At 39.0% G+C, this 27,370-nt stretch overlaps 1 protein-coding gene, 1 long non-coding RNA gene and 1 pseudogene across 4 annotated transcripts in view; 2 read left to right on the forward strand and 1 right to left on the reverse strand.

Moving 5' to 3' along the window:
- LOC147871587 (uncharacterized) overlaps positions 1 to 5,724 on the reverse strand; it is a 14,022-nt gene extending 8,298 nt beyond the window's left edge. The window contains exon 1 of the long non-coding RNA XR_015538532.1: positions 1,436 to 5,724. This is a non-coding gene — a long non-coding RNA (uncharacterized LOC147871587). The remainder of the gene's footprint in view (positions 1 to 1,435) is intronic.
- The window catches only part of LOC147871588 (DNA polymerase alpha catalytic subunit-like), a 24,347-nt pseudogene extending 8,198 nt beyond the window's left edge, over positions 1 to 16,149 (forward strand). The window contains exon 5 of the transcript XR_015538531.1: positions 15,718 to 16,149. The product of XR_015538531.1 is annotated as a DNA polymerase alpha catalytic subunit-like (transcript). The remainder of the gene's footprint in view (positions 1 to 15,717) is intronic.
- Positions 16,150 to 18,647: 2,498 nt separating this feature from the next.
- LOC147871589 (dynactin subunit 1-like) overlaps positions 18,648 to 27,370 on the forward strand; it is a 235,193-nt gene continuing 226,470 nt past the window's right edge. The window contains exon 1 of one of the 2 annotated variants that reach the window (XM_087360510.1): positions 18,648 to 19,032. The gene's annotated coding sequence lies outside the window, so the exon portion shown is untranslated. Of the gene's footprint in view, positions 19,033 to 23,528; positions 23,592 to 27,370 lie in introns of those variants that run through there. The other variant, XM_087360509.1, reaches the window with a different exon arrangement.

Consider the following 27,370-nt stretch of genomic DNA (forward strand, 5'->3'; position numbering starts at 1 on the left):
TGCTACTGTCAGCCTAAGAGATTCTCTGAATTGAGCGAAATATATCTCTAAATGTCGAGCTTCTCTCATGGCTATTTACACGGCGAGGCACTGAGAGTGGCTATAATGAGACTTAACGGAACTCTACATGGAGTTGACAAAGAACTGGAGCCGCCATAGGTCAGTGTGTTTGGAATGGCAGACGAACAGCAACGTGTTGCGGCAGCTGCGGTAAATTTAATTCTCTTGAAGAGGAGGAGACGGAGAACAGTTTGGGTGAAGCCCTGGATTTCACGGCGTAGTAGTCATGGGGCATATTCGCGCCTTGTCAGGGAGTTGTGGGTGGAAGATCTCATCCAGTTACGGAGTTTACTAAGAATGTCGTCGACAGATATAGAAGAAATAGCGACATACTTCTCTCGAGAAACTTCATATTTTCGATGTACGGCCATTGCGATCTGAATGTGTCTGTTGCGCCGTGACCCGACTTTTAGGTCTGTCTCTGTATGATTTTTCAAAAATATTCCACAGACATGTCGATTTGTCACCAATCAAACGTTTCATTTCTTCGGCAGTCTACATCTTCGTTCTCCTCGCCTCCTCCAGTTCTTAACAGTTACCACTAAGGGTCGTAATGCGATATTTAAGCATCATGTTGAGGTACTATTTTAACAACAGAATAAATGTGCGTCCAAGTACACACATACATAGCAATGATATATGATTACTGCTCAAGATAAATGTAAGATGACTCAGAATTTATTTTAATTTCTTATAATGTTTTAATGTAGAGAATATGAAACACGCAACATTGACTATTCAGTTAATGCGCCGAAATAATGTAAAATTATAATTTGTGTAAAAAGTCAAGGGACCGGATGATGAACTAAAACATGCTGCCAAAAAATTGTAAAAATAAAACAAAGTTTGTACAACTTTTTGAGTGGACAGAGATAGTACGCTATTGTCATTGTTACAATCATAAGTTTACTGTCCATTCACATTTTTTCAGATTCTGTCTGTTTCAAAATTTGTGTGGACATTTAGAATTAATGATTTTGGTTTAGTTTGAACAGTGAGAAAGTAATTGGGTTAATTGTTAATGTCTAGAGTATGTTGTGTCATAACAGAATGTACCTGAAAAGCAGAACCACAGTTTGAGAAATATAAAAACTGTATTAAACTTCATAAAAGTATATTGATAACAGTTGTAAAATTCAAACAGTATCAGTATTTCAAATATTTTTCATATTGATACTTTCTGTAAATGCACAAGTTTCAAATTCTCTAGATGCCATTATCTATTTTCTCTTAGATTGCTAAAATCTTTTTTTGTCTACAATTTTTCTTTATTCACAAATATAAGGACCTTCCCCCACACACACACACACACACTAAAAATAGAATCAAAAATGTTTTATGGTTGGGATACAGAGGGTGAGAGCACCAAAATTACCATTTGAAAAAAGCCTTTTTGTTCCATTGGCAGATATTATACACAAAGCCATCGATCATATTAATTTTACTATTTCAGATGAATTCACTGAAGTATTAAAAATATTTTAAAAATTGGCCGTCAATCACAATATAAGATACTTAAAAGATTAAAATATCATTTTACGTTCCTTATCGATTACTCGATTTACATGTGGAACATTTACGACATGTTTCGGCTATCATAGAGCCGTCATCAGGTGTTATGTTATAAACTTTTTAACTGAATTACTGATTTTTACTAATTTTAATGATTTTTAGTTTTCATTCTTTTCATTAAAATTAGTAGAAATCAGTAATTCAGTTAAAAAGTTTATAACATAACACCTGATGACGGCTATATATAGCCGAAACATGTCGTAAATGTTCCACATGTAAATCGAGTACTCGATAAGGAACGTAAAATGATATTTTAATCTTTTAATTATCTTATATTGTGATTGACGGCCAATTTTAATATAATTTTAATACTATGCACTATACTCGTTCCAGAAGAGACATTCCAAAGTTGCTTGATCATTATTATTGCAGAATAAGAGAAACGTGTGTCCAGCGAAAGGCGTCTGGAGGCCGTCGGCATTTTTAAGGAGTAACGCGTCGACTCGTTGGATTGTCCTGAACTTAAATAGATTTACAGAAGATCGTGAACTGAGGTGAGTGAATGCTGTAACAAAAAAAATTGTGCATTATTATATAATTTTCAGCTTGAAGAAAATGCTAAGAGCCTCTTATGAATAGGAAGAATTGTTTTCGGCTCAGTACACTTTCACGTTTAGGCCATGTAGGCAGTCGGGATTTTTGATCATGGACTGTTCAATTTATGCACCCAAGTCTTTGATCACAAAATTGTGGGATAAGTTGTGTGAAGAATTCAATTAAGTATGGTATAACCTTGTCACCCTTGGTGCTCACCGCTGACACAAGGTTCGCGGGTTCAAACGTGACCGAGAATGATGGATTTTTTAAGGGCGATAAAAATCCATAGGACAGCTTCCTTCAGAGGGGGAAATGAAGCCGGCGAGATGTTTCGTAAGCAAAAGTTGCCATTTCTCACCCAAGTCTCTCCTGATTCTCTACTAGATGGCTGTGGCTGTCAAAATCAGGATTGAGTAGAAATTGTGCAGAGTCAGTGGGCTGGTCACTCACTACTCAAAGATGCACACATTTTTTTTTTTATTTATTTAGTGTTCTGTCTGACGACAGGTCCATATGAACAGGATCCTTCCATCCTTTTCTCGGACTGGGACCTGTTCATATACGTTCTTGGCAGATGATCCAGAAGTGGTTTGCCATTGCCTTCTTCTGTGTAATTGTTGGGATGACACGGAGGAAAACTCCGTGTTGCCTAGGCCTCGGCGTTGCCCAACACAAGTTATAAATTCGAACCCGAGACCCCAGGATTACAAGGCCAGCGTTCTAACCGCTAGACCACCGTGGCTATCGATGCACACATATCAAAAAACAAAGGCCTATGCTCTGGAAAAGAGCTTGGGTTAATAATAGCTGGTCCTTCCGTTTATTTGGTCATCTCACGTTCCTTCTTCCTGATGGTTCATAGAGCAGTAGTCTGTGTGGAGGCATTCTGGTCACGTGTTCATACCAATCTTTCCTATATGTGCTGATAATACTGGTGATATATATATATATATATATATATATATATATATATATATATATATAAAAAATATTTTGTGGCCCTGAATGAGCTCTTATGAAGAGATGGAAGGGGGAGGGTCATGTGTGTACCTAAGACTTTTCCCCCAAATTATATGCTTATTTTTTTGTTAAAAATGTTCACTGTACTTAAAATAAGAAGCTGTTCGTTTATTAGATTTCGTTTTAAAAAATTTCTTTATATATATATATATATATACGGTAAATTTAAGCGAAAGGCCATGACATACTGTGCATTTTTAATCACACCATTAAATGCTGAAACGAGACGTACGCCTATGGGAGATGAATAATTCAACCTAACCTTCCCTGCGTCACTTTTCTTAAAACAGCTGCGTGCCGACTTCCGATAACACTGCCCACTGTCAAACGACATGGAGCGAAGCTCTCATGAGAAGCTGATAGTCGATCGGTTTATTCGAAATATAACATCCTTTAATGGAAAAACAACAATATTATTGCTCTTTTTAAAGTAACTCGCCACCCCAAAATAACCTGAGAACAATGCTTCTATAAAGTTCGTTTTAATATTATATTTTCCCTTCCACACCAACGTCTTTCGAGTGTTTTGTTCCCTCAAGTTAAGCATTTCTCATCTTTCCTACGCGTGCCATATGACCCGCCCAGCTAATTATCCTTATTTTATAATGCAATTAAAATTTGTTATATTTCAATCGGCACTACGCACACGAGGTCATATGTTCCGTTCCTTGCTGTAATGCACCTACTTTGTTCCACAACACGACAGATTCAGGTGGAGCTGGTAGGATAATATTAAAGTGGGTCTTAAGGAAATTCTTTGTGTGCGGGGGACAGGTCAAATTGTGGTTTTGTGAAGACAGTGACAATTCTTCACTTCCCATAAAAATGAACATTTTCTGGCTGGCTGAGCGACTATCAGCTTACAACGAAGACTGTACTATATGGAGTTACTTAATAACAAATATTGTATGAAAACGTGAAGTAAAAATTAAGTTTAAGAGGTTAACAATTTTAATGCGCACAAATCCACCATCATATTTGACTGCAAGTATAGTTGCGTAATTTGCAGGGGTATCAATGCTACGTGAAACCGTAGCAGAACGAGCTTATGTTTCGGAAAACTATAACCGGGTTCAAAATGCTTCTTTCTCTCCGTTGAGAGAGTCTAAAAGTGAAAGCAGGAACATCAAGCTATATGACGTACTACGTACGTCAATGCTCGCTTGTGTAGTAAGATCAGAATCCAATACAACTCGCAAACAGCGAACAGGCACCGAGGAAATTGGATTACAGCTGACGCCCGGACTGCCTCTAGCGTCACATTTTAAAACTTCTTTTGTGAGAAACGCGTACATCATTTCGCAGATCTTGTCGCATTAGTTAAAACCAGTAACACGAGTCGGATTGCCACATATAACAATAATATGGATGTCAGAGCGTACGCAACCCAGAACTGACATAAGTTCTGTTTTTCAAAAAAAACAAATTACAATGAAACCACAAAACAAAAACCATTGTCATATTTAGTGCTGGAAATGTCCACCTCGTTGAGTTAACCTCTTCCACGTATTTGATGCAATACGGTGAAGAGTTTCTTCAGTCACGGAAATGGTTCACCAGACCAGACGCTGTTCATTTTTTTCGTACAGGACAATCGATAAAAAAACATCCCTAAACTCGTTCTGACAATTAAGATCGAGATGCCAGATAGAGTTCGATAATGAACACTCTTTACGCTCGTAAAAAAAGACGCCCTTCGAACTTCGATTGTTTGAAGACAACTGACGAACTAGTGCGAGCAGGTTACAACATGACGCGACCTGCGTTGGCTTTTGTTTCACTCACAGCGATATTTTCTGTTTACTAATCGAATGGAATCGAAATTCAGGCAACTCTCTCTGTCTACGAACTTTCGATTTACGAACGTCACAATTAAGGCTTTGACCGGGATGTTCTTTTGTTAAATCTTATGTGTTACCGCCTGATTCGACTTCTAATGGTTAAGTGAAAAGTTTTCTTCGCGGTACGGTCTGGATTCGTAAATATTATGAAGACGATCTTCGGCTTCGAAGGGTTAACCAGCTGATTTTCGTAATGGTGAGGTGTAGTGTTTTCTTCGCGGTACGGACTGAATTCATAAATAATATTCAGACGAGATCTTCGGCTTCAAAGGGTTAATTCAAATTTTCTCAAAGTCGCCAATAGATACAGTTCCTTATAAAACAAAATGCCAAACATAATTGTAAGATTTAAATAAATAAACTTTTAAAAATGTATTTATTACAATAATTATCAGAAAGTTACTATATGATAATTTATACGTGGTTTTAATACTTTAAAATGACTGCTAACGTATACGATAAGCTCAGGAATGCAAGATACACTTAACTAACAACGTCTTGGAGTTGTCTGTATACTGAAATACCGCTACTGCGTGACTTTCTGGTCACCTTGTAGTTGTATACGTCGCTGGTTGGTCGCTTCTCGTGCGACTGTGACAGCTGATACTTGATACCCGGACCTACTCAACCTCTACGTCACGGAGCAGGCAAGGAAACCCTATGGACAGGGAAAACACTGCCCGTATACACATCGATGCCTACTGGGCAGGCGTATGACATGACATGTTAATGACAGACCGTGTTCCATCGCATGACGGCGTACAATCAGAGAAGGCACGAATCAGTTGATATCGTCTTCAATATCTGAATCCGGTCGCCGAACAGAACATGAAGACGGCCCCACGGCGTCTCTGCTGTCCGGACTGGCGCCACGACGCGAGATTCTTCCTCGTTTCTTTGCATTTAATATCTCTCTGGTCACTTCAAACAAAAACGAAAGCTGTACACAATTGTTGTTACGGGCTTGAAGGTAAGACGTCTTTTGGAAGAGCTGAGCATAGACGGAAGGATAACATTAATATGGATCTTAAGAGTACTAAGGAGACACGGGGCGAACTGGATTAATCTGACTTAATGACAGAGCCTGGGGGCGGGCTCTTGTGAATGCTGTGATAAAATCCCCGGATTTCAAGTCATATCCATCTCTATCGAGTGATACGTCACTGAAGTTCTAGTTAAAATGTTACTCGAACTACGAAGTCATCGCCACGTATTTCTTAATATGTCAGTTTATATCTCGCATAAATTTAATGTCAATAATTACAATACTTTCTGATTCATCCTCCATCTCTGAGTCAGTCTTTATCAGCTTCTCGTTAGCGTTCTGTTGCTTTGAGCCCTCTTCCATAGAACCTCCTGTTTCGACATTCAAGTTTCCAAGGTACTAATACGACAGTCATTAAAAGTGATGACCTGAAGTAACAGCTTTGATTACACTTAATCCAACAACTCCTGTCTGTGATACTCGCTACTGTACACGACTTTCACTTTGATGTCATGTACAGACATGAACATACTTTGATAGACTTTTCTTTTGCGTCAGTCAAAAACCCTAAATCTTGGATACTTTCATTGCTTAAGCAGGCAATGTGCCGTTTGGTACCAACACCAAAATTCTGTAGCTTTCGAACGAGGCTCGTAAAAGATCTTCAGTGGTGGACAGTTTATAGAAGAACGTTGTCTAGATTGCCCTATTCATTTCTTCCACATTTCCAGTGTAATGCCTGATTTCCAAGACAGAATATGTTTTTATAAAAGCCATTTCGGCCTTGGAATCATCAGCAGTAACAACCTGTTTTCCATCAAACGAGCAAATTTTCCTACGCCAGAAAAATAATCATCGGTCCGTAGAATTATTCCCACGTTTGGTGATCGTGATGTGTCTCCCGTGTGCCACAGAAATTAACAGAATTACCAACTTCGCGGTGGTGGAGAATCCATTTTTGAACCGACAACACTTACGCCCAACTGATCTGAATACTTCACTTCATTCACGGAAAGAGGAGGTTACTTGCCGTGTTCACAAGAGCCCGCCACATGTCACTATCACGAGTCTAAAGATACATTTTAATATTATCTTCTTATCAAAGCTTAGGTACTGAACGTTTCAGCCAAGTAATTGGCACTCCCACTTCGTGTTCGAAAAGTCCCTGGTTCAAATCTAAACCTTGAAGCTTTTGATGTTAACTCAGTCCTTTCAGTTCGTTACCGGAATATTTCAAATCAAGCCATGGCCGATTTCTACATATCCTTTTGAATTAGTTCATTCTTGATCGTCCAATTATTCGACGCTGTAAATTCTACGCTGCTCACAGCATCGTTTAATGAACAACAAACTCGTACGTCTTCCGAGAGGTTACTTTCCTTCAGGCTTTACCATTCCTCGGGCACTCCGTGTGTGATCTTCCATTACAAATGACAAACGATGTTAGAAAAATTACTTTGAGACGAAATGCGGGTCTTCTGCTGATAACTCATAACACAGTTGCTATATCACGGTAGTCGTGATAAAACCGTGCGTTTCGCCTACGTCACTCACTTGCGGGTGGAATGAAGACAAACGAATGTACTAGACATTACCGAAACACGAATTGAGACAACGAGCTTCGAAGTACTGCCGCTGGAACATGATGTTTTTAGTATGGGTAGTACATACTTCCATGTCTTCTACCCCTCCCGCCCCTCCGAATACCACGCCTTTATTTCTACCGTACGTCGAACGCACGTGTTCATCCCTTTTACATGTTTAAGAAGTAGCAATAGCCTTTCTAATAAAAGTAGACATACCGTATACTATTAAAGTCTCATTGTGATTTATAATATTTAAACCTTTGAAGCCGAAACTAATCTACGTAACATTTAAGAATCCAGCCCGTACCGCGAAGAAAACACAACACCTCACCATTGCGAAGATCGACCGGTTAACGCTGTTTAAGGAAATGATCGATGTTTGCACTGAGAATCACACGAAACCACGAACTCAAAATACAAGAGTTACTGACTTTTAAATGAGCCGGTACATATAATTACCTTTCGGATTGAAATGATTTTCGTCGTTAGGATGTGAATGGTTATATAAAGCGTGTGGTCCAATGTTTTAAGAAGAGGGTTTGGAATACGATTTGAGATGATTTGCTCAGAAATACTGACCTCGGTAAGAAGAGTTGCCCTCTGCCACGCGTTCCCAACCCACTTTAACAATTAATAATTCTGCATTTTTCCCACAGAGTTTATTTATTGATTTCGTAAGATTAACAGCAATTTTTCCCCTAAAACGGAATAACAAGTTGATTATTTTAATGCGGAAACATTACGATTTTTTTACGTTTAAAGTGCATTTTTATATATTAATTCATATGATATTCGAGCTTTAAACAATTAAAACACGTTTTATGTTCATAATCACTTTATCGTAACGCCTGAGTCATTTCCCAGCGTGACCAGTCGGTAGATAATCAATAAATAATCCAAACTGATATTAAGAGACTTTTGAGTACAAGAACGTAAGAGATTAAACACAAACTAAGGCAAGAAACATAAGAACAACCTGCTGGTTGCCAACTTAGTAAGAGAACAATTACTATTTAGAGTTTTGTAATGCAATGATAATTGCAACGCTGAATTCCTCTCAGATTCTATTATCGAAGTGCGTTTTAGAGCCACCCCCCACCAACTTGCTTCATCGCAGTTCGTTCAGTTGTCATGCAGCTTAGGCCATTCTTTCACTAAATAAATTTCAATTATACACTCGCTAAATAGCTCAGTGTTCCACTGAAATCTTATGACGTCATGGGGCAACCGATCTCATGTATACCAGATACGCTGCTGAGATCATAAAAATTATTTTATGTTTATCAGAGGACCAAACACAAAGGGCACAGTGAAAACCATTTTCAAATTTAAAATTCTTGCGTGTGTGTGGGAAATTATTTTTTGTAGCTATTATGGTATCGCACGTTGTGAAAACCAAATGATTTGGGCATGTATCGATGGGAGAAGTCAGCAAAATCAGCATCACAGTGAACCCTCGAGTGTAGAGTTCGAAAATAGAAAAAAGGGGCACAAGTTTGGGAGGGGGGAGAATGAAGAGTTAGGATCATTTTTATCAAAATCTTGTGAGTGTAATTATTTCACTATTAATGCAACTGTTCATTTTTGTGCCATTTACAGTTTATAAAATGTTCGAAGGTGACTGTATTCTTGCAGAAATCGACGGACGTTTCATAGGTGCTTACTGCCTCCATCGTCGCCCTCATTCCACTATCTTAACACTTCTAGGTGACTTACGGTCCTATAAATCACGACGTTCTTGCTCATGCATTGTCCTAAATTGCCCCCTTAGATCTCCTTAGGTCCATATATTTTCCCAGCCACCTCGTTTTAGAACGCTTTAAGTGTCTGTATTTTATAGAAGAAAGTTGTACAAGATGGCTAAGTGGTACATATGAACTAACGCTGTTTCAGATGTTAGAAAACGAGTAACAAATTGAAAGTTTTTATTTAGTACACAAAAATGAGGAAACACTTAAAGGCACTTCTGTTTGGTAACGTGCATCCACAACAAGCATTTTAAATGGAATGATATGATGTGGGACAGTTTTAGATTCAAACTATTTTAACATTTAAGATGAGGAAGTGTGTCAGGTGGAGTTTTCTGTATTTGGATTTTGTTTCGTAATAATTGATATGTGTTTGTGTAGGAGGCGGTTGGGTTGATGGATTCAGCCCTGATACAAAGGAGTCTACACCAGGGCTGGAAGATGTAGAAGCTCTGATGACAACCGTTGTTTCACCAATTGGCAGAAGCGAAACAAAAAAAGTGAGTGTACTGGAATTACTTAGAAATTTAAATCAGGAATTACATTTAACTTTTCTCTGTCTGTCGCAGTTGCATTCCTAGAAGCTGGTTTTCTACTGGTTGTAGGTCACATATGTCGCTAGTTGGCATGAGAATACACGTGTTTTATATAAAATGCGTAGCTTTCACAGCAGCAGTCGTTAATAAATGAGGACAGGTGGTCTGCGAAATGTCGGAGACTTCTAACCATTTTACGCACCTGATGACCTCAGAGGATTTTATTAGCATGTGTTCTATCTGGTTTTGTTGTTTTTCTTATTTTATGATACTGTTGCATCTTGTTGGCCATTGCGCCTTCATACATTTGGAATCAATTGACAGATTTTTTTTACAACTTCTTCTTGTGTAAAAGGTTGATCAATTGTACATAAGCTATAACACTAAGCCTGACAGTAGAAGGGTTAATTGTTTGCTGTGGTGGCCTGAATGCTTTTAAAATCAAAATTTATTTCTAGTTTGTCTGATGACAAAATATTTATGTTTGAATGATGATATACACAGTGTGTCCCAAAATTTTCTGGAATGGTTTAAAAAACACGCTTATCTTCAATTAATTAAATTTTTCATTGCATATTATTATAAATACATTCCATATTCAGCAATGCAATCTTCATACTCATCGCCCTGATGACGGAGGCAGTATGACCTCTGAAACGTTGGTAAACATCGACCAGACTACACAGCGCAACAACCCAGAAGACAGAAATCTTCATACTCATCGCCCTGATGACGGAGGCAGTATGACCTCTGAAACGTTGGTTAACATCGACCAGAGTACACAGCGCAACAACCCAGAAAACAGAAATAATCATACTCATCGCCCTGATGATGGAGGCAGTGTGACCTGTGAAATGTTGGTTAACATCGGCCAGACTACACAGCGCAACAACCCAGAAATCTTCATACTCATCGCCCTGATGACGGAGGCAGTATGACCTCTGAAACGTTGGTTAACATCGACCAGACTACACAGCACAACAACCCAGAAGACAGAAATCTTCATACTCATCGCCCTGATGACGGAGGCAGTATGACCTCTGAAACGTTGGTAAACATCTACCAGACTACACGGCGCAACAACCCAGAAGACAGACATCTTCATACTCATCGCCCTGATGATGGAGGCAGTATGACCTCTGAAACGTTGGTTAACATCGACCAGACTACACAGCGCAACACCCCAGAAGACAGAAATCTTCATACTCATCGCCCTGATGATGGAGGCAGTATGACCTCTGAAACGTTGGTAAACATCGACCAGACTACACAGCGCAACAACCCAGAAGACAGACATCTTCATACTCATCGCCCTGATGATGGAGGCAGTATGACCTCTGAAACGTTGGTTAACATCGACCAGACTACACAGCGCAACACCCCAGAAGACAGAAATCTTCATACTCATCGCCCTGATGATGGAGGCAGTATGACCTCTGAAACGTTGGTAAACATCGACCAGACTACACAGCGCAACAACCCAGAAGACGGAAATCTTCATTGTTTAAAGCTGCTCTTTAGATCCTAAGGAAATAGGTTACGGCAGTGTTAGGCAAATGGAATTGGTTCAGGATCATGCCTAGAGATAAGCTTTGTTATTATCAATGTTGCAATTTCAGGTTGTGTTAACAGAGAATTAGTTAATTTGTTATAAAGATCACTTCTGGAGCAAACACCTGGTCATTTACTGTTGTAAGTGATTCTCTCTTTCTGACCTGTATGTATATTATTCATGTGTTAGGATTTTATTTGACACAAATGAAACGGAACTTCTGCTATTGCAGTGAACAGGAAATTCTGCGGAAGGAATTCAAGTCGCAGTACGCTGTAAGGGGCCGGCTGGGACAACGAATCCAGGAGCTGGAGGAGGAACTGGAAAGAGTGCGTGAAGAAGCAGAACACACAGCTGAGGCTTCCAAATCTGATGACGAAGTATGTGTGTTGTTCTTTTTTAGAAGCACTTTGCCTGTTCCTTTCAAATCTCTGCTTCGTGGCGCCATCAGTTTTGTTTCATTACTGAGTATTTTAATTTTAAATGAGATTAGACCGATTTTTTATATGATAAGAGGTACGGTGCCATTTTAATATGTTCTGTCAAAGAGGAGCAAAGTGTTAAATTTACTCATGTGTTCTAAATACTAAAAAAACTGCTCTGGGAATCAAAAAAATGTTGTTTCTCTTGCAAGCAGGAGGATGTCCCAATGGCACAGAGGAAGCTTTTCATGAGGGTAGAAATGACGCGAGTGTTAACGGAAAGGAACCAGTACAAGGAACGATTAATTTAAATGCAGGAAGCCGTTCGCTGGACAGAGATGATTCGAGCCAGTCTGAATGATACCACATATGGAAATTGTAAGTGTGATTTATATTCTGTGTGCTGCGGAGGATAATCTTATTTTTTTTTGGTTAGATGACTTATGGATATGCTGAGAGTTAAAGGTTTTTACATAAGATTTGAGGTTTTCACCTTTGCATGTTTTGTCTGTTTTGGAGCTCCATATATACCATATAATTATTTTATTTCAGAAGTTTGTTTGTGTGAGGGCGAGACAGGAAATGTGCATGTCTTGACACTTGATAAATTCAGTATTCTGGTGTGTTATCATTTGCATTTAACTAATTTTTCTTTCATAAGATAGTGTAATTGCGTCATATTGTGAATATTCTAAAAATTATTTATTTTCATCCGTCTTATCACAATATTTAAAATTTCTTATAATTAAGATAATAAAATATCATTGATGTTCCATATCGATTGATCGATTTACATTTCGGAACATTTACACATCAAGAACATCAATGATATTTTATTATCTTAATTATAAGAAATTTTAAATATTGTGATAAGACGGATTAAAATAAATAATTGTTAATTTTTCTTTGAAAGAGAATTATGTTAAATTTGTTAAGCATTTTTCTTTGTTTTAATATTCAGTATTTTAATAAAGTTTCCCCTTCCTCCAAACAGAGATTGCATCTCGGAAGCAGTAATTAGTGTGCATACAAAGCAGTCGGAACCAGACACCTCCAATTGCTGCCAGAGTTATGAATGTATGGAGCTCTGTCTCCACCGCTAATTCAAGCACTTTAGTGTGTGTGTGTGTTTGCATTTTCCACCTCCCTATGATTCTGAAAAGTGAGTCATGCATTTCTTTGTGCTTCAGGCATCAGTCAGTACGTACAGCATTGCACGTTCCTCGGACTGACACAACCTGAAGCCTGTCTTGCATCTTTTAGTGTTTGTGGGATGCCGACGTCTGTGAAGAAGTGAAAGTGAATTTTTCTTTTCAAATGTTAATAAAATTTACAGTGACTGATAATTGTGTTTGTTTTCAGTTGTAGCAACTTGTTCAGCGCAACAGAAGGACCTCAATGAAAACTTCAGCCTTATGTTAATGTGCGCTACAGTGCACCTACGCACCTTGTGAGCCCACCACGAGGAAGCGCTCGCTAAATGATCGCAAACGTGGTCTTGACTTCATGGATGGCGAACTGTGAGCATTTCTATTCTGAAGGGTTCTGACAATGGTGTAATACAATCTGGATTGTTGAGTTTTTGGGGCCTTGTCTAGTGATTGAGGTTTGCTCATTCTGACGGACCCCACAGAGTATGTGCCCGTCCCTATCACCACACCTGAAGACGAGGACAGATGAGTTCCCAGAACACTGTGTACTTTTACGTCAGACGACGGACGAGGTCCGAAAACCCAGCAAAACAGATTGGGAGCACTTTGTATCTTACATATTCTAGATATGTATATTTAGAAGTCCTCTGTCTGTCTGTAAAGGACTGATTACATTTATATTGAGAATCATATAACCTGGCATAGTTGCTGTGATTTTGACAGCGGAGGAAAGTGCCATACAAACTGTGGCACTGTCAAATCTTCATATCCATTCTCCTGTCTTTCTTAAGCTGAATCATGTTATTCATATACAGGAACAGTAAAATTCAGTTTTGAACATTTACACAGTGTGCAGGATGCAGGACTTCAGGTTAATGATTATTTATTTTAATCCGTCTTATCACAATATTTAAAATTTCTTATAATTAAGATAATAAAATATCATTGATGTTCCATATCGATTGATCGATTTACATTTCGGAACATTTACACAACATGTTTCGGTTTTTATAAAACCATCATCAGGTGTAAAATATCTACAAACTTAAAACTCAAATATGATTCCATTTGGTGATGTTTTGATTACGTTTGTTTTTCCATTTTTGGGCGAAGGTGTTGTCTTTTCTTAAATTTTATTAGATGTACATATCGGTCTGTAAGTAGAAGATTGAAAGAAACACTAAAGAATTTGAAAGAATTTATAAAAGAATTTAGAGAATAAAATGCAAAATATATAAATTATAGTTAGAAAGTAACAATAAAATATAAATAAAAATAAAATAAAAGTAAATCTAAAATAAAACATACCAAAGATGTAGGAGTGTTTGTTCCATATGTCCAGAAGTGCTAGTGTCTTCGAATAGGTTAATGGTTGTTATGATTTTGCGTACCTCCATAACAAACTCAATGAAGTGGAGTCCTTGAGAAGCGTCATTTGCTAGGAAAGAAATTACCTCCCTTCTTTATAACCCGAAGTTGGTGACCAAGTAACTAAATTATTGCGTCCGTGGAGTACTTTGAGAAAATATAAGTCTTATTATCTACGGATACCAGATCTGCAGAGAAGCTCGCCGCTCGCCGTGCAACTGAGAGACGAGAACGGTACAGACAGGTGAGAGCCCGTGTTCTTAAGGATGACGGACGGCTACAAGCGTACGGTTGGAATTTCCAGGATCTGCGAGTTCGGTTGCACAGACCACACATGTTATCTCCGTCTAGTCAATTAATCTTTTAAGGTCTCGCTTTTTTCAGAAGTACTGTATTGTACGTTTATACCTGTGTCCATACCACTGTATCATTCATTTCACACATTTTTTGTAGTCTTACAGTCTGTTACTTGTTCATATCTTGATTAATGCCACTGCTTGGAAGTTAAAATACGAGACGTGGCACGACGATGCAGTACTTTCTTAAATGCCCAGGCCCCTTTTGTTTAATATAGTACAACTCAAATGTCTCATCAGCTACTTGATATAAATTCATGGTTTTAAAGTAAATAGTATTAAAAATATATTAAAATTGGCCGTCAATCACAATATAAGATAATTAAAAGATTAAAATATCATTTTACGTTCCGTATCGAGTACTCGATTTACATGTGGAACATTTACGACATGTTTCGGCTATATATAGCCATCATCAGGTGTTATGTTATAAACTTTTTAACTGAATTACTGATTTTTAATGATTTTTAGTTTTCATTTTTTTTTATCAGTAATTCAGTTAAAAAGTTTATAACATAACACCTGATGACGGCTATATATAGCCGAAACATGTCGTAAATGTTCCACATGTAAATCGAGTACTCGATACGGAACGTAAAATGATATTTTAATCTTTTAATTATCTTATATTGTGATTGACGGCCAATTTTAATATATTTTTAATACTATTTAATAAATCACAATATGATGCACCTACAATATCTTATATGTTTTAAAGTAAGTTATTTCTGGAACATCGTATTTAATCTTACCTAATTTTTAGGATTTGGAGGCAGTTACTGAGTGTTGAAACAGCGCGACAAACTTTAGAATAAGTGTCTCCTGTTTATTTCTTTTCACATCAGTTGGTCACTTGGGAGTCATGATTTTGTTCCCACTGTGTAAAATTCTGAGTGTACTTTGTATGTCGCATTTCCTGCAGTTTGGAAATAGTTTGTATGTCGTGTTTATTAATTCTGAGATGATATAATTTTTTCTGGCAGATTTGGTGTGCAGCTGGGGTAAATCTGCAAGGAGTCCGTACACATGTTGGTGGCAATTTTGTGGGAGCAAGCGTGTTCTATATTACAAGTCGACCCGAGAGCATGGAAAAGGGTGAAGGGGAAATTCCAGAGAAGGCAACTGGCAGTGAAGTAGACGACCTGGATCAGGAACTCAGGGTATTCTGCTTCGTATGACTATTAACTTGATAGTATACAGTAAACATCCAATTATCTGGGCTAATGAAGGGGAAAAGACATCACTGGATTCATTCAACACTGTTTTTCCCATAATCCTGTTTTGTTGTAATTTTCATAGGCAATAGTTCTGAGAGGGTCACTTCATGGATGTAATTACTCAGTCCCTACCCCTATAATCTTTGGCTGATTCTCTCTTCTGAAGTTTTTCAATAAACTGAAGCTGTTTTTTTGTTACGAGTACAACTTTCTTATGATTTTGAGTTAGCTTACTTAAGATCCTTGAGTGTAAGCTATTATTTTCACCTAACCTAACCTAACCTAATCCACAGTACATCATAACAGGATTGACTGTAAGACTCCGCAGAAGTGTTTTCAAACAGAGAAAACCTGCTTTGCCATCCTTTTGCATAAACCAAGCCATACTGGACTGAGCCGAGTTCAGATGCCTAGTAAAGTGATTAAAAAAAAATCTGTGTGAAGTGTTTGTGTAAATATGGTATTGGTGTAAGACTTGAGGTTCTCACAGCGGTGAGTATGAAGATATCCGTCTTCTGGGCCCTTCTCAGGGCCCTTATCCATACAACCAAACTCACCTTTCTCTCTCTACTTTCTCTCCCTCTCCCACTCTCGCCCACGTGCTACCATTGGTCCACTCCCATGCCTGCTCCCATTGGCTCGGGGCAGGCTACACCTTTCACTTCCCAGCGTATAAATCCAGCTCCTCACACCCTATTCGCATATTCATCGCCCTGATGACGGAGGCAGTATGACCTCTGAAACGTTGGTTAACATCGACCAGACTACACAGCGCAATAACACATTGGTGAGTTGTGGGCAAAATATCAAAAAGGTGAACATAGGATTTCCTTTAGTGGTGATATATTTCAAGAATTACCGGGATTATTGCAATTTTTAGAAGTGTTAGAATAGCCGAAAACACCTGTTAATTGCGCAGGTAACTCAACCATGTTTCCATTATGTTCTCTCCCATTCAGAAAATGGTGTCTTTTTCCAGAAAGGAGAGAATCTGTGTCGAGAAAGCCAGGAGCTAGAGATACAGCTGTCCAGTTTAGTGTGGATATGCACTAGCACCCATGCCGCAAGCAAAGCAACTGCCAATAATCCAGCAGATATCCTCGAGTCTTTCAGTGTTGTGCAGCTCCTACCTCCTCTGTATTGCAAGTGTGCCAGCTACGTTCATCGTCAAAAGGCGATTGTACAGTCTTTCAAGCACTTTTCTCGTAGAATCCATTTTAAACCTTCAACACCGTCTGAAATACGTAACATGCCGGTAGTTTTATCACATGTTGCTGCCTGTCGTACGAGACGTGACAGCTGAGGTCCCAGAATGTCCCCATAAAAAACTATTTGATTACTTGCACACTAATGGTTGCTCTCACCTTTGAGTTGTCATCTCGCACATCACGTCAGCACGCTTCGCGAATCAGCGTTTCCTCTTCTCGAAGCATTTGCGGAACTCATATTTCTTGAATTCTCTTCAGGATGGTCACCCTGAATGTTGGCATTGTCTGAAAATCCGTGGCACTTCAAAGTGGTCTTCGGTTTCAGGAGTAGCCAGAAGTCGCAGTGGGCCAAATCTGGCGGATGGTCCAATTTCAGTATTAGTTTTGTGGCCGAAGGTGTTCGGACAGCAGGGCAATTGTCATGATGCAGGACCCCAAGTGTCAGGCGAAAGTTAAGGTCTTCTCTGATGAACAGCGTCGTGGAAAATGAAGTAGAAGATGCATATTCAGGAGACCACGAACCAAACATTGGAAAGATTTCATTTGTAAGCTGTGCGACAGGTAGCAGCCATCCGACAAGCGATGTTTCAACCAACAGATTCTAAGATTCAGTCATATTTGTGAAAATATTTTGGTATTATCAGAATTTCTTCATTTTAGACAACATGTCAGTTTATTTTTTGTTCATATTTGAGTTTGTTTAGTCAGTAAAGCGACCGACTTGAGAGTTGAGTTTTCACTTTATTGTCGTGTCCAGATGTGCTACGGAGCCTACCAGTCTCCTCTCCATTGGGTTCCGTTAACTCTCCTCACAGGGGTAAAGTATCAAAATGGTGACTTGGCCCAATTCCATTGCGGAGGTTAAGAAAGAAATGGAATCATACCCCATTCACAACTTTGCCATTATGACTTAACTAAAATTCACTATGCTCTGACATCATATGGAAATATTTCTTTTTCTCTCGAAGCCGTGTAGCCATATCTCCACGTGCGTGGTACATAGTGGGGGACGATGGGCAGTTATTCGCATGGCAAGTCACTTTTTCATCAGGTTTGTAATTGTAAGGTGATTTCTGGTAGAGTAACCCCTCTGAATTATTTTATGAGATCAAGTCGTGGTGGAAGTCCCCATGTCAGCACAGGTGTGAGGACTTTGCTGTTAATTCTTTCTCATCCAGCCAGTGGTGGCAGGCTGATGGTTCTGGAGGGGGTGTCCTTTCCAAAAAAAGGGCTATGAAATGGGCAACAAGCCCACAACAGCGAATGTCAGAGAGCAGAAATATGAACGTTAAAGTTGTTAATGTAACGATATCGCCCCTATGTTTAGTAACATACAGATTGAAGATAAACCAACCCAATTTGTACCCTTTGGAGAAAGATTCCTCGTCATTAATTTCCGAAACTGGTGCATTTAGGACACTTTCACAAGGAATATGTTAGGATTTCCATACAGCTCCCCTGCAGGTGAAGTACGTGACCTAAGACGAATAGCAAACACGTCTTAATTTAGTTTCACCGTACGCTAGCGCCAACTATGCCGTGGTATGGCAACTCGAAGAACCACGCGATTACCCATCATGCACTGCTAGAGAGAACGAAGTGGTTGCAGATTTGTTGTTGGCTGTTAGTAGAGAACGCAAGGTCAGGTTGTACGTACGTACCACGACCTATAAAGTGCTCGCCTTGGAATAAGTTTTGTGTGATACGCTTGTTGGTGGATGTGTGATGGCAATACTTCTATTACCCGAATGTTTGATATTATGTGCAGTTACTTAATAATAGAATTAAGCGTGTGTATTTGTGGCTGTAAGCTGGACCCACTTTTCTAGTAAACCTGTTAACCAGTGACATTGGAGCAGAATGCAAAACAAAGGTAGGAACTTATTTTTAAGTAGAATGTGATGTGTGTTAATTCGCCTTGTGTCGTGCACACCAAGACTATCAAAATAAAAGCCAGAGAGCCAAACGCATTATATTTTCCGTATATTATGAGAGTAATTTGCAATTACCTATGTGTTTTGAAATCAAATTCAGTGATTTTAAACGAAGGGCAAAGGTCTGATTCTTATGGCAGACCAATTTTACTACAATGAAGGTACAAAAATGGCTGTCTTAAATTTTGTTCGTGACTATTCAGAATAACTCCCCCTAGCAGAAGGACAGCAAGATATGTTGAAACGCTACTGAAGTGTACTAAAAGTTTACTTTAAGCTGCTGATGCAAACACGGTCTGATATTACTCAGTAGTTTTCTTTCCACAGAGTCATTAACGAAGTTTTCGAAACACATTTCATGCGGCTGTAACACGAGTAATCTTTCAGTAATTGTTGCGTGTAACGTATTACAAATATTTTAATACCAATATTTGCAATGATTTTATACCGTCAGTTAAGAGAGGGCAGACTGGCACGTGAGCATTATAAAAAATTGAAAGTGGAACCACGGTTCCCTATTTAACGTTGAAGAACGTTTAACTGTATAAGGTATATTTGTACTGAAATAAAATTCTAATGTATACCTTTACATCGTATCTATACGTGACGTCATCCGCCGACAGCTGATCTAAGTGTTGCCAACGCACTCACTAGAACCGTTCTTTGTCACGAAATAAATGGGCCAAAACTCCTAAACCGTGAGAGTTAGCTGAAATCTGTTTGCAAATTTGAAAAGCTCGTGTTTATTTACGTATTTTACTCGCAATATGTCCAGATCTAACTCTTACGCTTTAGACGTGGCAAGCGGTTGAATTTAAGGAACGAGGGTATAGTTATTACGTGTTTTGGGTAATTATTTCAACAATTTATAGAATAAAGTAAACATCATGTAGAAAAAGCCCTTAATTTACTTATAGGTTTATTTTCTCTATCTTACGTAGGTGTCGAGTTATCGGCGTTTGAATAAGTTACACACCAGCGTTACAGTTTCTGTCGAGTGTATAGCGTGATTTTATAAACGTTAAAAACTATAAATGTCATGATAATAACCGTCTAGCAGCCCAGTACAGTGAAGTTTGTAGTCGAGTTTCGAGGTTTGACTGACGTAGCAAAACGAAACATTTGCAACGCTGTCAATGGCCCTGAGCTATTCTTGGCTCTGCAGTGAATGCACGTGCGGTAAGTAGGTCACTCCTGGAGTGCGGGGCGTGGGGGGGGGGGGGCCTCACTTGTAATCTGTGTGTTAAGGAAGAAAAAGTTGCTTATTCCTTGTTCTATCTGGTTGAGAACAACCGCGTTGCTTGATTTTACGTCGCGGAAGTTGTGATTATCCAGACCGACTGTCATTTGTCAAGTGGTCAGTCAGGGAAACAGGCAACATGGGGGGGGGGGGGGGTTATAATTTTTTTAAAGATATTTAATTGCATAGAGATTTAAATTGTTTTGAGGTTAATTTCGTTAATCGAGCCATACTAACTTTTCGATACGGTGTCTTAATGGTAAATAATCATAGAAATAAAAGGAACAATCATCCCAGGGCTCAGTCCTCGGTTGGGTATACGAATAGACACGTCAAAACAGACCTGCCTTCAACCTTTCTCCTCGAGCTCCGTTGCAATGTGCCGGTTCGATGGCGCGCTGATGTCTCGCGCATGCGCGGCGGAGCGAATTTTAAATATACGTACCAACTTTGAGTAATTTTTTCGCATCAGCAGCTGAAATTTTGTGTACAATCATTACTAGACGGTCTCTGTAGACGAGCAACATTTCAGGTGAGATTTCGGCACGACCAACCTAACCATTCCCTTTGAGAGAACTTGCTGTGCGTATTAAGGCTTTGACCGGGATGTTCTTTTGTTAAATCTTATGTGGTACCGCCTGATTCGACTTCTAATGGTTAAGTGAAGTGTTTTCTTCGCGGTACGGTCTGGATTCGTAAATAATATTCAGACGATCTTCGGCTTCAAAGGGTTAAGCGTGGTATCGCGCTAGGGTACCAACGGGAGGCCATGGCGCAGCTGCGAGCATCTCGGCCAAACTCAAGTGTATTATTTATTAATTTGGTAGTCATATACATATATCGCATCTGGCATCCGTCTTGCAGCGCCTCCAACTTGGCAACGCTGCCACGGCGAAGGCCGAATCAACATCACACGACATGAGGCCAGTCCATTGTCGTCTGTGTGTTTTTCTACTTCTTTCAAACATGGACCATCACTATGGGATTCATCTGCTATTGAATACGCAAACCGGGACTTGAAAATAAGAAACTGGGAAGATATTGTGGAAATATTTGGAGGAGATTTATTTACAGTAGAAAGAAAGAATTAGCTAAGAAGTGTTTCTATGGCTTTATTTGTGGGGCCGCTTTACAATATGGCAACTTGATTTTTAATTTTTTGTTTTGTTTAGCAATCTATATATCCATATATATATATATATATATATATATATGTATATATATATATGTATATATATATATATCACCACTTTAACAGTATATGTAATAATGAAAAATAATAATGTAATTCTGTTCACGATTGCAAAATTTGTGTGAACAGAAATAACTCCTATCTGCGTTGTCACATTGATGCAGTGGTTCAGGGTTGTCCATAATCGTCCCCTCTGCATTGTATTCATGCTGTTTGAACGTGGAATTAATTGTTTCTGCAAGAATATCACTGGAGCCAAAACTCGTCTGAATAATATTTTGAAATGCAGCCCCTGTAGCAAAGAAAACGTCTCATGAGATTCTAGGCTGTGAAGATGTCGATTTTGATGTTCTCCGTCCGAATTTGTTGGTAGATGGCGACGTTTCGGAAAGAATTTCGGTTGCCATCTACAGGATGAATATGCGGGGGGGGGGGAGCTCTGTCAGTCAAGAAGAAGTCTAGTTTACGAACTTCTTTGCTCAGTGCGTCTGAATATCGCGTTACGTAATCGAACTGATAAATATTTGTGTGTGTATATTCAGTGGCCTGAATTTCAGCTGAAGAGCTTTAGATTCTGTTCCTCAAAGAGCACGAATGACCATCGCTGCTTTTGGAGCTTACTGCCCCTTGTTGTCCCCCCAAAGGTCCTCCCCCTTTCTCTCTCTTGCTTTCAGTTCTTTCAGGGGATTCTCTTTTCCTCAGTGGAATAGAAAGATACGTCCCGTAGGATTCAGTCTTTTAACCAGCACCTGCCAAGACCTTCTTCAGCGTTGCCAGATTTCAACATACGCGCATCGTGCGGACCGGACTGAACGTATTTCAGATCGGGATTGCGCTACACCAAAATCACTTGTTTTACGTGAGCATTTGTTGATTTGTTTCAGTAGGGGGCCCAGTAATTCCACAGAAAGTTTAGATATGGGCCGTCTTGTACTCTTTGCTTCGTTTCGCGTGAAATGAGGTTTGTTTTTTCAGATAAGTGGGAAGCGTTGGTGCAGTTATGATCCCTTGTTAGTCGAGGTGTATCATTTGCGTTAGACGTTGAAACTTCAGAATTTTTAGTGTGGATTTTCTTCCGTCTAGTTTCAAACAAGGAACCCTCATTCAAAAGGAGCAGTGTGCGACATGTTTTACTTTATTTCCCTAAATGTTGAGAAGGGCCGGACGCTTCTGAGGGCTCCTTTCTCGAGGTTTAGTCCCCCGCGATTAATACGGTGTCCGCCAGGGATAGAATTATGATGTTGGTACTTTGTTTATAATCTCAGGACAGCATTCAGTTGTGCCATGTTGCCGAACCTCACCAAACAGTTCCTTTAAATATTAACCGCTTTAAAAAAAAAAGACGATCCTTGGACTCAGTTAAATACAACACCGATTTTCACATTCTTTAAAGCACAGTGGTAACTATATGTACCACAAGCTCACTAAACTCCGTATTTTGTCCACATCGTGTACCTAAAAGATTGTCAAAATAAACACAGATTATTTCTTTAAAAGGTTGCACTTTGTAATGGTGAAGTGTCGTGTTTTCTTCGCGGTACGGCCTGATTCCTTAAGTATTAGTTAGATGAGCTCTGGTTTCAAAGGGTTTGGTAATTATCTTTATGCTGAAATCAGCTTCAGGAACGAAGTCACAACCTTCTGATATATTAAATATTAAGTCTATGACCTATTATTTTACTGTTAGCTTTCAGAATTAAAATAGACACTGACGTGTCATCATGCTTAATAATTCTTGATATTTATTTGTACTAAGAACCACAGCCAGAAACCTTACTTATGTAAATGAATAAACGTGTGTGGAGAGTCGAATGATGTCATAATTGATGTGTGTTATCGTCAGTTGTCCGATTGAGGGGAGAGACTATTTTGAATTACATAGGAAAATACTTAGACAATCCACACAAGACGAAAAAGCCGTCGATAAGTCATCTTGACGTATTCAGATCTTGTAATAACACGCCCGTACGTGCGTTTTGCAGAGGCCAGGATGGGAGGAGACTCCGCGGATTGGGCTCATGAATTATCCTCCAGTCTGCAGGTCGTTACCTCCAACAACCTCCAGGGTGAGTTTGTATTATTATTATTATTATTATCATTCCTCTTGGTAATGTTTATAAAACGGATAAAAATTGTAAATGTTACTGTTTTTCTTTTGTCATTGTATTTTTTCTCCGTCACAATGTTCAGCGTGAGAACAAAAGTGGATTATGTAGTCTGTTGTAACCAGAAGGATATAATTTGAAATGGCCGTCGAAGTCTGAAGATTTCTGACGGTGATGCCTTGTTCTTTTAAACTCTGTGTGCATTGCCTAAATGATAAAATTATAAAACTGAAGCATCTGGCTTACGTGATTCAATCTGAAGACGGAATCACAATCCAGCATATATATATATATATATATATATATATATATATATATTGTTATAAGCTGGTCTCTGAGTTCTCGTACAGGAATCTTACTTGTACAAAGTATGAATTTTAAAGCAAATTTCTGTTAGCTGTGAATTTAAATCGTTTCTTAGAACGTTATTAACTAACGGTTCCTTATTTCCATGGAGAATATTATTATTATTATTATTATTATTATTAACTACCGAAGTACAAATTCATATGACGTTTCTGCCCTTTGGAAAGTTCTATGTACATGTAATATTAATATGTGGGTTCAAGGTCCAGTATGCGAAATTATTTGTGTTCTCATTATCCTTGGTTCGTATTATTTTGAAAATGTCACCGTATTTTGTCATCAGAGAAAAAGAAAATCTACGCATTAATTGTCACATTAGAGAGAAAATTAATTTTAATTCGTTACAATTTCTTGAAAATCAGGATCTATCAAATATACCTAATCATTTTATTTTCCAAATATTTTTTTAAACCATATACTGAAATTCTCAAGAATTGAAACAGTCGTTTACAGATTATGTTGGATGTACTCCACACTATTAAGATTTAGTAGGAATTTTAAGTACTTGAAACGTAATTAACGAAGTCAGTGAGAGACGTTTGTAATGAGTGTCCGAGTCAGGTTAATTTGGGGGTGTGTTAATCGAGATTTACGATTTCCTTAAACGAACCAGTTCCTGGGCTGGTTGAATTGTCTTTAAAATTGTTACACTCTCGCATCCAAGGTTGTGTTTCCGCAGTTCGGACTCGAATCGTTGTGTAAGCACTAATTTGTGTCTCCTGGATGATTTTCGATTTGCATTTTAAACAGAGGAATGTAGACTGAGAGTGTTTGAACCCAAGATAAAGGAAGTGAGACAATTACATAGTCAGGAGCCTACGTATTTCTAGGCCGACACTTCAACAAGATTTCTACATCACATCCAGATCAGGAGAATAATATTTAGCGAATATTACAAACTACGAAGTTTTTAATATATAATGCCCTCCACCTCCCTTAGGTCCGAATATTTCCCTCAGTGCCCCCCCCCCAATGTGTATTCTAATATTTGGCCTCGTTCATCAACTTTTATAAAAAGCGATCACGTTCCATCCTCTCTCTCTGGACTTGGGTCATTGCTCGTGAGAGAATTCAACATGAAGATGACTGTCTTCTGGGGTGTCTTGCGGTAGAAAAAGACCGACGTTTCAGGGATGCTTACTAGCTCGATCATCACTCATCGTCCTCATGATGGAGGCAGCGAACACCTCCGAAACGTCTGTCCTTTTCTGTCAGACTACACTGCGCGACAGCCCAGGAGACGGTCACGTACTTAGGCCGTTGTTGCTGTGGGGTGTGGTTTCTTCCAGAACGGGATACACCTCTTTGTGACGTAATCTGAAAGCTGCCTATAAATCAAATATCTGATCACATAGCTTTCAGTCGGGGCAGGACGCGACTGGATTGGCCTCTGGCGGTAATCAAGTGCACTGCCTGGGATTACGATTTTTCTGGCTTGTTGTGTTGTGCGTTTGGAGTATTGTTCTTTCTCTGGGGTAAGATTTTCATGGATCGATAGCTCCTCCAAGTTCGCCCAGTGCGATAGTGTAGCACGGCTTATGAGCTCAGTCACCAACTCAACCCTAAAGATGGAGACAGTATTGCCCTCTGACATGTAGGCATCTATGTTAAAACGTCTACAGCATAAGCGATTAATCTGGACAAGGATTTCAAATTAAGCTTGTTAACAGCGTTATGCAGTAAACTCATATGATTATGAGTTTTAAAGCAGGTGGTATACATAGTTACCACTGGCCTGTGAAGGTTTATTCTGTTATTTAGCCAGGAAACTTTTATTGTCGCGTTGAGCGTCTGGTGAGAAAACGTTTCGTCATCGTGACACGTAGGCTAGCCGCCAGACGGCATTTAGCAAATACAGTTGAAGCAGCGTCTTTAAATAAACCAAGAAACAAAAACATTATAACGACGACCGTTTCAGTTGCTTCGTAACTCACGTTTTGTCCCTTGAAGACCGAAACTTGTTTAAATGTTATTTAGTAATTCGGTCCGTACCGCGAAGAAAACACGACACCTCACCATTAGAAATATCAACTGGTTAACGCTGTTTAAGGAAGTAATCGATGTTTATTGTGAGAGTCATACGAAATCCATAAATACAAATTGTAGCGTTCCTGATTGTTAAATTAAGTGGTACATATAGTTACCACTGGACTTTACAGGGTTAAAAGTATTTTTCAGTAAGATATAAACGTAACGCTGTCTCTACAAACACGGAGAGAGGAAAGTTAAAGAAAGAAGAATGGAAATTTAAAGGCAAATGAATTAACGTTAAGAGGTTTCAGCTGGGTCATCGGCGTGAATCCATTGTGAATCGAGCTGGTGGTTTTGCTGCGATGAATCGGCGACCAGGCGTGTCTGACACGTGGCGTCCAGAGGCGCTGTGGTAATTAAAGGAAGGAACCAAAGCCGCGATTCCAATCACGAACCGAATTTTGTATTTCCCGTGATTCTCAGCGTAAACAGCGATTACTTACCGAAAAAGCATTTACGAATATAACGTAATTAGTATGATTAGTGTTTTATTTGAGGTACGTGCTGTATTTTTAAATGTAAGTCAGATGAGTTTCTAATTCAAGAAGGTTAAAAATGTGTAGTGCTGTATCACTGCGCTCCAGGCGTTATGATTGACAGCCACCAGTGGTTTTTAAATTGTGGCCTGTAGATGTCATGCTTGTCTTCTTGTTACGTAATCAATCAGGGGGCGAAGGCGTCGAATATAAAGAAAAGAAAATTGAGTTTTTATAAGATCGATCTTTCTTGTCCTGCTAATAATTAGAAGTGACAATAATAATAAAACAAGTACGATGCGATAGACGTAAAATGTACCCTCACCCATAGGAGACCCCATTGTATGTGCAAAGTTTCAGAAGGAAGAACCTGAAGGGAAGAGAACACTTGGTGGACCAAGTCGTAGATGCGATGATAATATAAAATTGTGTCTTAAAAATAGGATTCATATAGACTGCGTTTATTTGGCTCAGGATAGGTTTCGCAGATGGCAGGAAATTTCTTTATCAACTGAGCGACTGTCATCTTTTGAAGGGGTACTCTTTTTAATAATATTAATAATAATAATACACATTCCTCCCCGTAGACCGCCGCAGAAAACGACAGCAGATATAATTCTTGCTGCCACGCAGTTCAGAATTTTCTATCTTACGATCTCGTGGCCTACTTAAAAAACTAGGCATTGAAATGCTATAACGTTACGTTATGTTTGTTTTATATGTGTACGAGACCTGAACTCACACCCCAAGGGGACAATAAGCTTCCATTTCTTATACATTTATTAACTGGAAAGAAATTGTCTTCTCTTCGTTGAATTAAAATTCCGCGTCGAGGCGGCGTCTCGCGATCTTCTCTGCATATCACAG

The sequence above is a fragment of the Zootermopsis nevadensis genome, unplaced genomic scaffold (assembly GCF_977971745.1).
Source record: "Zootermopsis nevadensis isolate Lab colony 2312 unplaced genomic scaffold, Znev_1.0 Znev_ptg000045l, whole genome shotgun sequence".
Classification (NCBI taxonomy): domain Eukaryota; kingdom Metazoa; phylum Arthropoda; class Insecta; order Blattodea; family Termopsidae; genus Zootermopsis; species Zootermopsis nevadensis.